The sequence below is a fragment of the Peromyscus leucopus genome, chromosome 8a (assembly GCF_004664715.2).
Source record: "Peromyscus leucopus breed LL Stock chromosome 8a, UCI_PerLeu_2.1, whole genome shotgun sequence".
NCBI classification, from domain to species: Eukaryota; Metazoa; Chordata; class Mammalia; order Rodentia; family Cricetidae; genus Peromyscus; species Peromyscus leucopus.
The window spans coordinates 802,933-818,832 of record NC_051085.1 but is presented as its reverse complement, the minus strand read 5'-3'; positions in this window follow the sequence as shown (position 1 = coordinate 818,832).

Sequence of the window (15,900 nt, the reverse complement as noted above, 5' to 3'; positions counted from 1 at the left end):
TCTGAACATACCTGAATAATAAACCATCAAGAAATCAAGCAGGTACTGACCTAAAAACTTCATCCCTGATGGTTAGATTTCATAATGTTGGGAGTGCAATGCATGTTACTGGTCTAGAAGGGTACTCATCAACCTAATACAACTGTGAACCTTGAATAATAAACTATTGACTAGCCTGAAAGTATAATGCTCACTGTGTAACAGTGGGATGAATATTATGGAAGTAGCCAATCATTTTTTTTTAAATTGGATCCAAGCTCACTTCATAATGGAAACCCATGCCTGTTACTCAGGGGAAGAGCAATGACAAGAAAATCCATAACCCCTAGGAGACAACTTTAAACTATTATTTTGCTAAATGGATATAATATTAAAAAGACTCCTAGAAACTTAGTGCTCTATCTACAGGTCAGTGCATCTTTCAGAGAACATCAGAGAAGCTAATTCTTGTGGGAGACAGTAATTAATACAGAATCCTGTAGCTGGTCAAATGAACAGAATGACTGTGAAGTGCTGAGCCCCATAGGATGCCGTATCACACTCTCCTGACATGGCCAGGAAATTTCTGTAGAAGCGTGGACAGAAAAATTTCAAGAGCCAGAAGTAGCAGATGACTTCAAGAAATAAGTGATTATCAGACATAACAATGTCAATGCACACACAGAATAACTCAGTAATTTTAACATTTAAAGCATAGAAGAGATGCCTACAGAACAGTTAGCTATTAAAGCATAAAAATAATTTCATATATATAAATGTCAAATATATTTCTTGAGATATTTTGGCAAATGATACATTTGTAGAAACAGATTATATAGTTATCATAATAACTCTAGTCTCATAAATTGTACAAAAATAAATTAAAATTTGATCATAAATATGAGACTAATTTCTATACTTCACATATTTAGAACTCTACAAAATGATGTAAAACAACACTAAGTAGATTGGTTGATTCTTTAAAAGATGTATTTCTTTATTTTATTCATTTGTGTGTGGGGATGTGTGCATATGTGTGTATGCATGTGTCTGTGTCTGTGTCTGTGTGTGTGTGTGTGTGTGTGTGGTGTATGTGTGTGTGTGTGTGTGTGTGTGTGTGTATGTGTGTGTGTGTGTGTCCATGTATGTCTGTGTCTATGTAAGCCAGAAAATAGTATTGGATCCCTGGATTTCAACTTATATGCAGTTGTGTGCTTACAGATGTGAGGGCTGAGATTCTAATTCAGGTTCTCCAAAGAGGAGTGAGCACTCTTAACTGTTGACCCATCTCCAGCTGCTAGCAGATTTATTTTTATAATTTATTTTCCTCTTCATATGAAAATATTTGATTATTTTACTAGATATCTAATATTCATTATTTTAAAATGGAGTCAAACTCCAGAAGGTCTGTCAAAGAGAGGGTGGAGGGATTATACTAGCCAGATGGGTCAAGGTCATGGTGGGGGAATCAGTAAAGATAGCTGACCTGATCTCATGGAGCTCACATACTCTAAGGAGCCTACATGGGGCCAACCTAGGCCCTTGGCATGTGTGTGACAGTTGTGTAGCTTGGTCTCTTTTGGGGGGTCCTAATAGGGGGATCAGGACCTCTCCCAGGTGCTTCAGCTGGTTTGTGAGACCCTATACCCCATGCTGGGTTGCCAATCCCACCCTTGATGCAGGAGATGGAGCTTCATTCTGCCTCAGTTTGATGGGCCGTACTTTAACTCCCAAGCGAGGCCTGCCCCTTTCTGAATGAAGATGGAGGAGGAATGGAATGGGGGGGGGGATTAGATGGAGTTAGGGGGAGTGAATGGGAGGGGATTAGGTGGAGTTAGGGGGAGGAATGGGAGGAATAGAGGAGGGGAAACGAGTGAGAATGTAAAATAAAAAAAAATTAATAAAAAAATCAGTGAAATATGCAAACAAAATTAACTTTCCCTTTATTTGTTTGCATCTCTGTTGCTGTAATAAAGCAGAGATCAAAACCAATTTGGAAAAGAAAACATTTATTTAAGCTTATAGGTTACTGTCTGTCATGGAGGGAATTCAAGGCAAAGATTCAAGCAGGAACATAAAGTCAGGAAGGCAAAAATGGAAGTAGAAGACATGGGGGACTATGGCTTGCTGCCACTGAGTTTTTTTATATAACCTCAGCCCTAAATCACCTAAAAATTTATTATCCATAGTGGGCTAGGCTCACATGTCAATTAGCATTCTATAAAAAGCCCCAAGGTCATGCTTAAAGGTCAGTCTGATGAAGGTATTAACTGAAGCCTTAGATAAGAAATTATCAGATAAGAAAATACCTTGTTTATGAGACATTAATAAAACTTCTACACACAAAAAGTAAAATGCATATATATAAATGTTCATATGATTTTAAAAGTTAACATCAAGCTTTATGTCATTATAAATTTAAGGACTATTATCTGTTTATATGGTTTTAGCTAAGTATAAGAAATTTAAATATTTTCATCACTCTTTTCCTTCATAATTAAATTTTATGTTACTAATAGGGTTTTCTGCCCCCCCACCCCAATAATAAGTCCTTTCACCAATGCAATAAGCCAGATGAAGCTGAATTTAAAACATATAGCAACAGGTTTATTGAACAAAGCAACTCTGGGCAGGTGTACTGGTCTCAGCATTTGAAGCCAGAAGTCACTTGCCCAGGCTAAGGAAAAGTGATCTTATAGATTGTAGGCAAGGAGTAATGATGTGTCCACCACAGGCTGCAATTGTAACCAAGTGTCATCAAAAGCTGAGTGATTAGGTGCAAATTGGACAGCTGGCAACATCAGGAGGACGCTACAATAGCCATCAAAATGCAGAATTGGACTTTGAATCTTATCCTTTGTGGTGAGACTCTGAGTGGATGGTGTTTGGAAAGAGAGAGAAAGTTGGGAGATTGGGCTTCCTGGACTGTGCAGGGAAGATCCCAAGGCTCCAACCTACCAGATATGAGATCAAATTATATCAGAAGTTTTTGTCACTGTTTTCCTGTTTTAAAAAGATATAGATGCAGCCAGCAGATGGGGGCGCACGCCTTTAATCCCAGCACTCGTGAGGCAGAGGCAGGCGGATCTCTGTGAGTTCGAGGCCAGCCTGGATTACCAAGTGAGTTCCAGGAAAAGGCGTAAAGCTACACAGAGAAACCCTGTCTCGAAAAACAAAAAAAAAAACAACAAAAAAAAGATATAGATGCATTTTGCTTTAGTGGCTTCTTCAACAAGAATTCCATACAGCCATAGTTTCTGATGTCTTTGTTACTTGTCTAAATATGTTGGTAGACTATAAAACCCAAAATATATGGGGCAATGCTGTGGGATGGGCTTTCTGTGTGCTACGAATATGTGTTGCTCTCATTGGTTGATAAATAAAGGTGTTTTGGCCAATAGCCAGGCAGAATAAAGTTAGGCAGTACAATCAAACTGAAAACAGAGATAAAGAAGGGTAGAGTCAGGGCAAATGCTAGCAAAGCTGCTGAGGAAGCAAGACATAGAAAATGAGGTAACAAGCCACAAATCACATGGCAAAAGTGTAAGAGCTAGCTAGCTAGAATTAAGTCTGAGTCATCAGCCAAACATTTATAAATGATATAAGCCTCTGAGTGGTTACTTGGAAACTGGCAGGTGGGAAAGAATCATCCATTTACAGGGCACGATTAATCAGAAGTCACAAATCCTTTTTTCAGATTTTATTCTAATGCTGTCTGAAAGTGTTGGGTGCTTGAGCAAAGGAGTCATACACATTAACTCAGACACGTGATTTCTGGAGGAATTTTAAAAAGACTCTGAATAGATTCGCCTGATGCATATCTTTCTTATAACAGAAAATATGAATGTCTTGAAGGGAAGTTGTCAAATACAATACATCTTGAATTAAATTCTTATGTGACTATAGTGTTCTGGTTAGGCACCATGGATGGAGAAAATGAATGGGAAATAATAAGGCTGCAAAAAGTCATTTTTAAATCATAATCAATTAATAAATAGCCTATTATAATATTTATTTATTGCTAATGGAGACCATTAAGGTTTACATGAGATAGAGACTTGATCTTAAGGCTAATGGCATAATGTTTGGGGATATGCCATGAGTCATAATAGAAAGGCTGCTATAACCATGCTGCAATAGAAAATGTGGGATTTTCACCTATCAATACTAATTGATGGCTTAGAAATGTATAGGTGGTATGCAGACCCAGTTAAAATGAGAACTTAGAATAAAATACATAAGAATACTAATGTGTAGCAATGAAGGAAGGAAAAGATTCCTTTTAACTAAAGCTGGGAATCTGTAGTGCTGCAGATCCCTGATACTATTAGTAAGCAATCCCTTGGCCCTTGACACAGCAAACAAAGTAATGGAACTTAGAAATTGTGTTTGTTTTTCCTTTACACCAACATTAGTTAAAAGTTATTTGCTCAGTTGCAAGCGTGTATTTGTTGATTTAGAATTATATAAGAACAACTAACAAGTAGCCAAAGAGGTGGAAGAGTAACCTGGAAGGATTCAGGATGACAAGAAGGGATTATTACTCAGGCAGGAAGGTAAAGTTACTCTCAGCTAGAATAAATCTAAGATTTAAAAATTCTAATAATAATAATTCATTGTAGAAAAAAATGAGTGGATTGTTGTGGTATTTTGTTTGTGCTCTCACAAATAAAGCTTGCTGGGAGATCAGAGTGTGGAGCTAGCCCCTGGAGGCCAGGCAGGAATGGCACACAACCTTAGTCCCATGGCTTGGGAAGAGGACACAGCAAGTGAGGTGGATGGGTGTAGAGTGGACTTGGTAAGGTGAGGTGGAGAGAAGAACTTGGTCCCTTTCAGTCTGAGAAGTCCTAGAGGTGAGAAGTCTTTCTCGGGACTGGATATTCTGCTTCACTGGTCTTATAGCTTTCACCCTATTTGACTCCTGGTTTGAATGATTAAGAACAATGAGAACTCCTACTACACCTGTCACCCTAGCTTTAGGGCAGGAATTCATGAAAAGGCCACTTGCTTTTGGCTTTGCAGCCATCAGCACAAGCTGGGGCTACAAACAGCTAGAGTCCCTACCCCATCAGCTAAGTTTCTGCTGCAGCCTATCTGCAGCAAACTCCATAGGCTTTTGGGATCCCAAACCCACAGGAATTAGCCATTTTACCACATTCCCCCATGCAGACAGCTGGCTGTTTGGCTTTTTCTCTCCTGGTGGCTTGTGGGCTCTGTCTGGACCCCAATCTCAGAAACAAACCATAAATTAATGTATGTTTCAGAGAAAAGTATGAGAAGGTATTATAAAGAACAGTCACTGACAATTTAGGTTGTACACAAAAAGGGCATAACAGATGCTGAACTTTCAAAGGCACCAACAGCACTACCTTTAAAATGGTTGACAGACAAACCTGTATGGGTTGTGCAATGGCCTTTAACATCAGAGAAACTGTAGGTCTTAAAACAGCTAGGACAGGAACAGCTAAATATTCAGAATATTGAAGAATCAACCACCCCTTGGAATTCTTCTCTATTTGTTATTAAAAAGAAATATCAAAAATGGAGAATGGTGACAGATGTAACAGCTGTTTACAAGGTGATTCAGCCAATGGATTCTCTACAGTCTGGAATTCTTTTGTCTCTCTGTTACCTAAAGAATAGCCTCTTATAGTATTCGAGTTAAAATATTGTTTCTTCACTATAACTTTACAAGAAAAAGACAGAGAAAAATTTACCTTTATGTTGCCTACTTAAAATAATTCCCAGCCTGTTAAGAGGTATCAGTGGAAGTTTCTCCCACAGGAAATGTTAAATGGCCTGACCCTGTAACAATATTTTGTAAGTCAGCCATTGGAAATGATATGTAAGCAATTTCCTCAATCTATACCATTATATCAATGTCATCTTACTAGCTCATTCAAATGTAGATACTTTAAAAAGAATGTTTGAGAAGTAAAGAAAAATTTGCCTTGTTGGGGATTATGAATTGCTCCTGAAAAATACAAAGATCTTATTAGTTATTTAGGATACAAAGTGGGTCTACAAAATATTAGACTCCAAAAGGTGCATATTAGGAGAGATCAATTTTGGACTCTTAATGACTTTCAAAGATTGCTAGTAGACATTTTCTATCTATGGCTCACTACTGGAGTAGACAATTAAGAACTGATTAATTTGTTCAAAACCTTGAATTGTGACAAGGACTTAAATAGTCCAAGAGACATATCAGCTGAAGCTGAAAGAGAATTGGATCTGGTGGAAAAGAAATTATAGGATGCACATTTGGATCATTTGGATCCAGAGCTAAATTGTTACCCTCTGTTCATTCTGCTACAGAAATATTACTTAAGAGGGAAGGTATTATTTTAGAATGGATCTTTCATCACATAAACATAGTAAAATGTTAAAAATCACATATGTAGTCATATTAGGTATGCTTTCAAGTTCAAACAGATGTATTTTACATAGACAGGTCATCTTCAAACACTTCAGAGATCTATAGAACATGGCATTTAAAGATGTTTTAATAACATAGGTTCTTTTTTAGGACAATGAGACATGTCTGTTCCTAGCAGCACCAATCTACTTGAGAGAAGATAATGGACATCAAAGAAGCTCCATATCAAGTTTACTTTCTCTGTGGCAAAAGTTAGCCACTGGGTAAGAAAATGCCCTTGCCTCTACTGCTGACAGTATGCTGTCAAAATGGAACTAGCAGGAAAAGAAGAAAAGAAAGAACTGCCAAATTTTGCCAAGACAAGGTAGGACATTGAAAGCAAAAAATCCTGCTTCACAGATAAGCCTGTCAGAATTCTAGGCCTGCAGGCTGAATATAGATGTCCCAGCACTGCAAAGTAACCTTGGGTGACTGTCCAGAAGCAGCTGTTTCTATCATTTCTCACATTTGTGGAAGTCACTTGTATGTACTTCCTGCTTACTCAAGTAATATTTCCTTCTGGGTCTCTCATGGAGATGACTTTATAGTTAGAGTTATAGTTTTCATTGTTACCAGACTCAGAAAAGAAATTCACTAAAGAGGTGTAAGTGGGTAAGGTTGAAAGACATTAAAAGATTGATTGGTAATGCAAGTTAGGATAGAAAGTGAATTAGGCACAACATAGTGGACTCACAGGCTGAGAGACATTGAATGATAGTATTGGCAATGCAAGTTAGGATAGAAAGTGAATTGGGTACAACGTATTGGACTCACCAAGATAAGATAGATATTGTTCTTATTGTATAGAGTTTTTCTTATATTAGTTATAAAGTTTTTTTTTTTTTTTTAGACAAAAAGGGGGAATGTGGTGATATTTTGTTTGTGCTTTAACAAACAACAGCTTGCCTGAAGATCAGAGTGTGAAGGTAGTCATTAGATAACCATAGAGACCAGGCAGTGGTATCACACACCCTTAATCCCAGCACTTGGGATGAGGAAGCAGGAAGATCAGGAGTTCAAGGCCACCCTTGTCTTTGGACAAGATTGATCCAGTCCAAAGGAGAAATAGAGTCAGGCAGTGATGGCACATACTTTTGATCCCAGCACTTGGGATCTCAAACTTTCTTCCCAGCATTAGGGAGGTAGAGACATGAAGTAATATGGCTGGGTGGAGAGAGGAATATAAGTGTGAGGAGATAAGAGCTCAGACCCTTTTGGCTGAGGATTTTGTAGAGGTAAGATCTAGTGGCTGGCTGCTCTGTTTCTCTGATCTTTCAGCTTTTACCATGATATCTGACACTAACATTTTATTAATAAGACCAATTAGAATTTGTGCTACATCTATGTGAATACATACAACCATCGTTAGGGGATTTCTCAGAGAGACAGAAAGAGAGGGAGTGACCTTTCATATAAACCTGCTATTTCTTTCTTAAACATGTACCTCAAATCTCGCAACCTAACACAGAGATATATGAATCCTATGTTTATGGCTACTATGGTCACTAGAGCAAGGAATCTGAATCAACCAATTCATTAAAAGATAAATGGATAATGAGATTTGTCATATATTTAATATGGCATAATATTCAGCCATAAAGTTGCAGGAAAGTAGATGTGCTTTTAATGTATAATAAGCATAGTCAAAATCTCAGAAAGAAAAAAAATTTTCTCTTTCATATATGAAATTTAGAACATAATATATGTGTATATGTAAATAATTATACATGTGGATATAATAAAAAACAAAGAAAAGTGATAAGTAATGAGGAAAGTAAGTATAAATTGTGAGGAAGGTCTGAGTGAGGGCAGTGCACTGGAGTTATGAAAGATGATATAAAATTAGTTGTTTTGCTAGTCTTATCTCAATCATGGTTGCTGTTGTTTTTTAAAGGATAAATGAATAAAATATATTTGATAGTGAAAGTATAAAATTTAATATAAGGCTTCAGTATGGCTACTTTATACTTAATTTCATGGGGTCCTACAGACATTGAATCTTTTATTTTTGGCATATAGTGTTTTATAATTGGATACTTTTATAATAATATCTTAAAAAGAAAAGTCATGCTTTCCTAGACACAAAATAACATCTTATTTAAATATTATCCAATAACTTCCTAGAGCTTGTCAGATTATGGAGGAAAAAGGCATCTGGCTACTTTATTTACAATATGTTAAATATCACTCTACATTTCCTAAAAATAAAACAGGGATAGTAGGGGAGTGAAATCACTTGTAAGTTTCTTACAAATTTTAATGCTTTTGGTTTCCCAGAATCTCCACTCTCCCCTCTTCTTTGCTACCAAGTTGCAGGCTTTACAGCTGTTCTTGGAATGGTATGATTAAAAAAAAAAGATGAATACTATTTGTAGTTTGAAATTCCCGGTAAGACCGATCTCTCTTAGGCGCCAGACTTCTACATTTTGCTCAGATCTTCATCTTCTTAGAAAGATATTTTTTCTTCAAAAGTGAAGTGCTTGTTTTGGTTCAGTAGTTGTCACAAACACATAGTCAAATTTTATGAAATTGCATTAATATTAGAATATAATTGTTGAACATAAAGCCCTTAGCAAAATTCATTTTCATAGTGCTCAATAACCATGTCTACATAATAGTATATTATTATAAAATTAGTGAAACTTTGCTGTTGTATTTTAATGAGGAAATGCATAAAAATGATTATGCCAATCTGAAATATGAAGACAGTTCTGTAGTTTCAGAATATTAGAACACAATTTCAGAATCCAAAATAATTGAAGGGGTAATATCTGCACTTGACAAAGTAAGGGATCCTTTGGATTCACTAGAATCTAATCAAAGTTGCAATGGATTTATATTAAAGAGTTTATATGATGACTTCCCACTTTAATTTCTAATATCATTATTGGCATTTCATGCCAATAAGCATTATTTTTGCAACATGTCTCAGCTGAATTACCCATAGAGCCGCACAGATTCAGTCACTGAATACACTGTATAGCTCGCAGGAGAATATGTAATTTACCAACAACACTGGAGAAATGTTCTGACCTTCATAATCCAAGACAACAGAAGTAACAGTTACTTTTCCCTTTGATAAGCCTGAAATTACTGTTATCATCTCCAAACTAAGTTGAGAGAGTAATATAAGGAGTCAGTAAAAATTAATAACAAGGGTTGGAGAGAAACCTCTGGACTATCCACAATATTCCCAGAAGGATGTTGTATATTTTCTCATGTATGCAATTGATTAACTGCCTGGACTACTTTATAGAGCTGGCTAAGTAAAATAAAGAATAGTAAATTATTTCTATACCTGAAGGTGGGAAAGCTGTCCTATGCTCCAAAATTATGTAGTTGACCCTTAGGTTTAAATCAGTAAAAATGAATTCCTCACAGTCAGAATATAGATTTTTAAAAGTTTCTAAATTCAAATGATGTATAAAAATAAAATAATCACTTAATATTCCTTTTTCTATACTATGGCATTACTTTACAAATTGGAATATATTTGAGGCAAAGTATGATGCTAGTTTGGTATTTATTGCCTCCTCTAGGTTGTCAATACAAATTAATGGATAATACTTGAATATAAAATGAGAATACTGATTCTTTAAAATGAATAAATGTTTGACAGAAACATGAATAAACCATTGAATAAAAGATTCAGTTTTTAACAATCTCTATGTCTAACAGTCATTTCTGAAAGAAATTTCTAATTTCATTAAACTTGACACCATGTGCATTATAATGTTTTTTTTTTGTTATTGTGACAAAACACTGACAAGTAATTGTTAGATAATAAAATAGTTTATTTAGCTTACACACACTTATAACAGTCCACCACTGAGGGAAAACCATGCATAAACTCAAAGCAAGAATCTGGAGGCAGCAACTGAAGCCAAGCCCGTGGAGGAATGCTGGTTATTGGCATGCTTCATGGCTTTTCCAGCTTCATATAACCACATGTCAGGGTAAATGCATACAGATTTGACTAGAGGACAATATTACAGATATATTTTCTCACTTGATATTCTTTCTCTCCAACTGAATGCAGCTTGTGTCAAGTTGACAAAATCCTAATGAGAACACTGTGTGCTTCTGTTCAGTCAGCTTGGCTTTGATGAGACCTTTTATCATTTCATTTCTCTGTTCCACAGGATGGACAGACTTACTTTCCATGTCCTCCTCATCAGGAATAACTTTGAAAATAGTAGGAGTTACCATGGCTCTTGGTCATATTGAAAGTGACTAATTTTAAGTTCACTGCCAGTTCATGGAGATATAAGAGAAAAGAGGCAGTGAGGCTGCCTTACTCAAGGCCTGGTCATCTGTGTGCTCATGAGTTAAAAGAAGGAAAACCTCCCTCTTGTCCTCTTGTTTTATCCTTTTCCTCAGAAGGATATCTTGACTTTTCCAAGATTAAGGAGTCTTGACAATTTTTTTTTAAATTGTAAGAGCAAAGAAAATATCAACTAAACCATGGGAGCCTACAGACCCATGCTGTACTAATTTTACTTTCTCTCCATAAAGCACTTAAGATTCCCTCATGTGCCCAATTATCAGTCATTTCAACATTATGCCAATAAGGCATAATAAAATCACTTTTGACTCAATTTACAAAGTAAATAGCAGTAGAAAGGTGAAGAAACTAGATTAAGTTCAGACTAAGAGAGATAATTAATCAGTGTTAAGTATGGTCAAACTGTGAAATTTTAATAAGTTTTATCACTTTTAAAGTATTTGATATTTGGAAGCCTAAATACATTCTGTGCTGTCTACTTGAATTCTTTAAATATGTTGGACAACAATTTACAAGCATTTACAAGCATCTTTTTCCTTGATGAATTTGCTACACAAAACATGGTGCAAAATAAGGTCATTAGACATGTTTAAGATGCTATTATTTCTTTTTCTTTGCTTAATCCATGCTGTAAATTCTTGGTTGAAATATTTCACACATATTTGAAAAAACAACATACCTTATCTGAAATGTTCAATGAATATAAGTTGGTAGGGAAGATATGTTTTCATGACTTTAGCAAAACAGGTTTTTTAAAAGTATTGTTCTCAGTAACCTCATTCCCCATGTGGATCAAACACTTGAAATCAAAATTTTAAGACTTTCACTAACTTCCTTTCTCCCATTACTATGCATGCCACAGTCAACTTTCACCCTTTAGCTTTTCAAATATTTTAAACTTTTCAAACATTTGTATATTCTTTTCATAATGACAGAATCTTGCTTATCTTATTGAAATATATTCTATTTACTTCATCTCTCTGTTCATATACATAGTTTAAGTTGGTCATTTTGGCCCAATACTCTCTTAAGAAGTGACTGAGCATTATATACTGGCAGTTGCTGCCTAAGTAAATGGAGTCTCTGGGTCTTATAACAAGAAGTAAGGGACAGTAAGTAGAAAATAAAACATAGACAGATATATACATAATTTTATAAACCTCATCTGATGTATAATATACTTTTTTACTACATAGCCTATTACAGTGAATATATGTTTAACAACACTAAGAATGGATGGCTGTGGTATATCTGTGGCAGTGTTTATCCGTATACTACTTTTTCACCAAATGACTCATATATTTGACATCCTGTAAATCAATACCCCATCTTCATCTTTTTGTGGATTAGTGTTTCATAGGATAGAAGTAACCTCAAACATATTCCTTCATATGATATTGGATGTTATTCTCTCAACCTAAACCTATATTCTCTAATCTCAATTATTTCCACTATTCTCTATCAAATCTACAAACAAATCTTGTGGACACAAACATCTGACATTCTCTACATATTTTTTTAAAACTTCAGTTTGCAGAACTGAAATTGTTCCTTCCCTGGAGACAGATTTTCATGGTTGTGTACTAAAGTACCATCAAATGACTTTCTCACAGATGCTGATGCTCAAGCTAGAATACAGAGTCTCATCCAGGTCTACACTGTCTCAATATTCCAGTTTATATTCATTTTATTCTGTTTTTCTCTTTAACCATGCTCTCATTTTACCTCAACTATACACTGCCTGATGGGATCATTTGCATAATTTTGGACATGGAATGATCATAAAATATATTTCTTTTCTAATTAGACACACAGTCAGACAATATTTGCCATTCTCCCTTAAAGTCAATAAGTACCATGTCCCTGAATTCTTACCAAGAGGACTTGGAGATAAGTAATTTCTGTTATTTTTGGTCCCTAACATATCCCTAGTCTTTTATATTTTCTCTCAATATGAAAGATAATATAGAAGAGTAGGAGGCTCTGAATATGAAATAGTCACATGAGTAAAGGCTTCTAGTTCATGGAAAGACAGTTTGGTAGAGGACATGTAAATTGCATAAAACTGAGGTTCTACTTTATCAAAATACTGAAGTTCAGGGTTTGTTCTACAACAATACATCTTACTAAACTAAAATGCAGCTAACTTGTTATCTTCAAAGTTCTCTGTGTTTCTAATATTTTGCTGACATTCTCAGTCATTTTAATGAAGCGTTGATTTGTTAATGGCCTTTGAAAAACCAAAATGGCATAACATATGTTCCCAAGTATTCAAAGGAAAGATAATGCAATTCTTTTTGGAATACAGTAATGTCTGTAAGCATTATGCTTTATTATCCCCCAGGAAGCCTAATGAACAAATTATTTAATCAAAAGCCCTGAGTATTTTGAGTGGTCAATATGATTCAGTATTTTTTAGACTAAGATCTGAGCAGTATACACTGGCAATTAGTTGGTACCCTAAATAAATGAGAACTCTGGCCCTGATGACAAAGAGAAAGGAACAATTACCAGATAAGAAAATCTAACCACAGTGACTGATGATCACTAGGAAATAAAAAAGAAAAATAAAATTGAACTAACAAATGTGAAATAGTCTGGTAAATTATAAAATTACTGACATATAAAACAATGAAAATTTTTCTCTTTCTTCTTCAATAATACATTTTCTGTAATTTATCAATCAATACCTTAATATACATAATTATTAAAAATAGATATATTTCTCCTCCATGGATATCTTGAGAGCTATGTGACATCATCCACATTACTGACTCACTAGCCAAAAAACGTTCTGTTATTTCTTAAAATATAAAATAAATTACAATAGACAATTTCTCTGTGTTGTTCAGGACTTTTCATTCACTTTCATTTGTACATATTTTTAAGATATTCTTAATCATTGAAACCAATAGATTAATTAATCAACCTATTCTGTCTAGAATGGAAAGCATATTCCAGAACTTCAACTATTAAAAATTTGTATAAAATTGTGACACTCTCAAGACTTATACAATTTACAGATTTCAACATCTCTCAATAAGCATGTAAATGAAATAGTTGTTCACCAATGAAATTTTCCTAAAATTAAATATACATGCTTCATTTAAAAATGTCTTAATAAGAAAGATCAAGAATACACACATTATACCGTTGTTATTTTGTAAAACTAAGAAAATAATGTACCACTTTATATAGTTTCAGGATGTCCAGCTCTGCTTTTGTAAGACACTAATTACTTTACAGTTACTATGATTATATATAGTTATATAAAGCCTGCAAAAGTCTGCAAAGGAAATGAGCCTAAATAAGAAACTTATTTCATCCATTAAGTATGCTAACAAATTTTAAAAAGCAAGTTTAATTGTATATATTTGAATGGAATTTTGTTTCATAATAATGTATTATTAGATTTTTTTAATGATGTATTTTCGCAAATTTTTCCTCAACTACAACAAAGGTATTTCAAAAAAAGCAGTAGTTGAAATTATGATAAAACATGGAACAACTTATTTGAAAAATAGTTAATTGTTGTACTTCTAGGGGCATCTAATATGTCCCAAAGTAAGCTGGAAATCAGAAGCAATCATTCAAATAATTTAAAAATTTAAAATGTAAGAAACAGGAAAAAGAAAGAAGAAGGGAAGGAGTATGGAGGATTTCCTCAATATGCCATGTATATCTGTGAGAACATTCTCATATGTGATATACAACAGTATAAAATTGATACATACTAATGGAAGAGGAAATGGAGACAATTTTCAAGCTGGTAGGTTAGAGAATTGTGAGATGCTGAAGACAGTGGAAGTTTAAAAGAAAATTTTTAAATCATTCATGAGGAGGACAAAATTAGATAGCAAAAGAATTTTCACACTATTACTTTATCCAATCTATGAATAAGGACAAGATGATTCATTTGTAAAGAAAAACTTTAAATCATTCATGAGGAGGACTGAATTAGATAGCAAAAGAATTTTCACACTATTACTTTATCCAATCTATGAATAAGGGCAAGATGATTCATCTGTATCTTATCTACTTTACTTCAATATGTTCTGTAGATTTCAATATAAACATACCTTCTTATTTTTCTTTTTATTATTACTTTTTTTACTTCAGTGACTGACATTCTTTGCAAAATTTTCTCTTGATAACTCTCATACTCCAGAAACACAATAAACTTTTGAATGTTTGTTTTTGTTATTGTTTGTTTGTTTGTTTTAAACGTATTTTCTATATTGATTCTTTGGGAATTTCACATCATGCTCCCTGAATATGCTCTTTTCCCAATCCTTCCATATCTGCCTTTCAACCTTGTAGCAGCACTCCCCACAAAAAGAAAAAAAAAAAAGCAAAACAAACAAATAACAGCAACAAAACCCACTTTGCTCCTCCATCTTTGCTGCCTCTCCAACACATCTTTACTCATCTTACAGGCATTGGAAGCCACAGTGTGTCATGCAGTGTCCCCTTTTATCCTATCAGCTTTACTTGCAAAATTTCATTGTAATGAGTTATTGATATGTTTCAATGCCTCTGGTTTCTGTTACACCATCATCACTGGACCTGAATCACAGAGATCCTGGAGATATCATTCTGTATGAACAGTATCTTCACATGTTCTGGTAGGTCATAGATGGGATAGATGTTACGGTGGGCTAAGCCAAGGCCATGGATGTAGGCCTGGGTTGTAGTTGAGTTGGTCTGACCCAGCCACTGGAGCTACCACTCACAGGAGCTAGGTAGAGCCAGCTTGCCTATGAATAGGCTATCAGTGCCAGCTCTCCCATGCCCAAGGTGTAGGTTGGTGCCAGCTCTCCTGAAAGCAGGGGGCCAGCTCTCCCATGAAGATCCAGGCCAGCTCTCTTGCTGCAAGTGTTCAATGAGGGGTAGGGCCAGTTTTCCCAGGCCAGCAAAGAGCAGGGCAGAATCAGACTTGCCATTGAATTTCATCATGCACCATTCTTATGGTCCCCTGTGGTAACACTGGCCACAAACATTAACATAGACAGACCTCAACTGCAGTAGGACAACAGACCCAGATGTGGCCCTCAGCAGCAGCTCAGGCCATGATGTCACCATAGTTCCTGTGGCAGCACAGGTCACTGAGATCAGTATGGCTCTTGCAGCAGCATGGCTCTTGGACACCAACATGTTCTCAAGTGGCTGACCAGATCCCTGAAATCTGCTTGGAACTTGGTGGTAATAGGAGCCACAG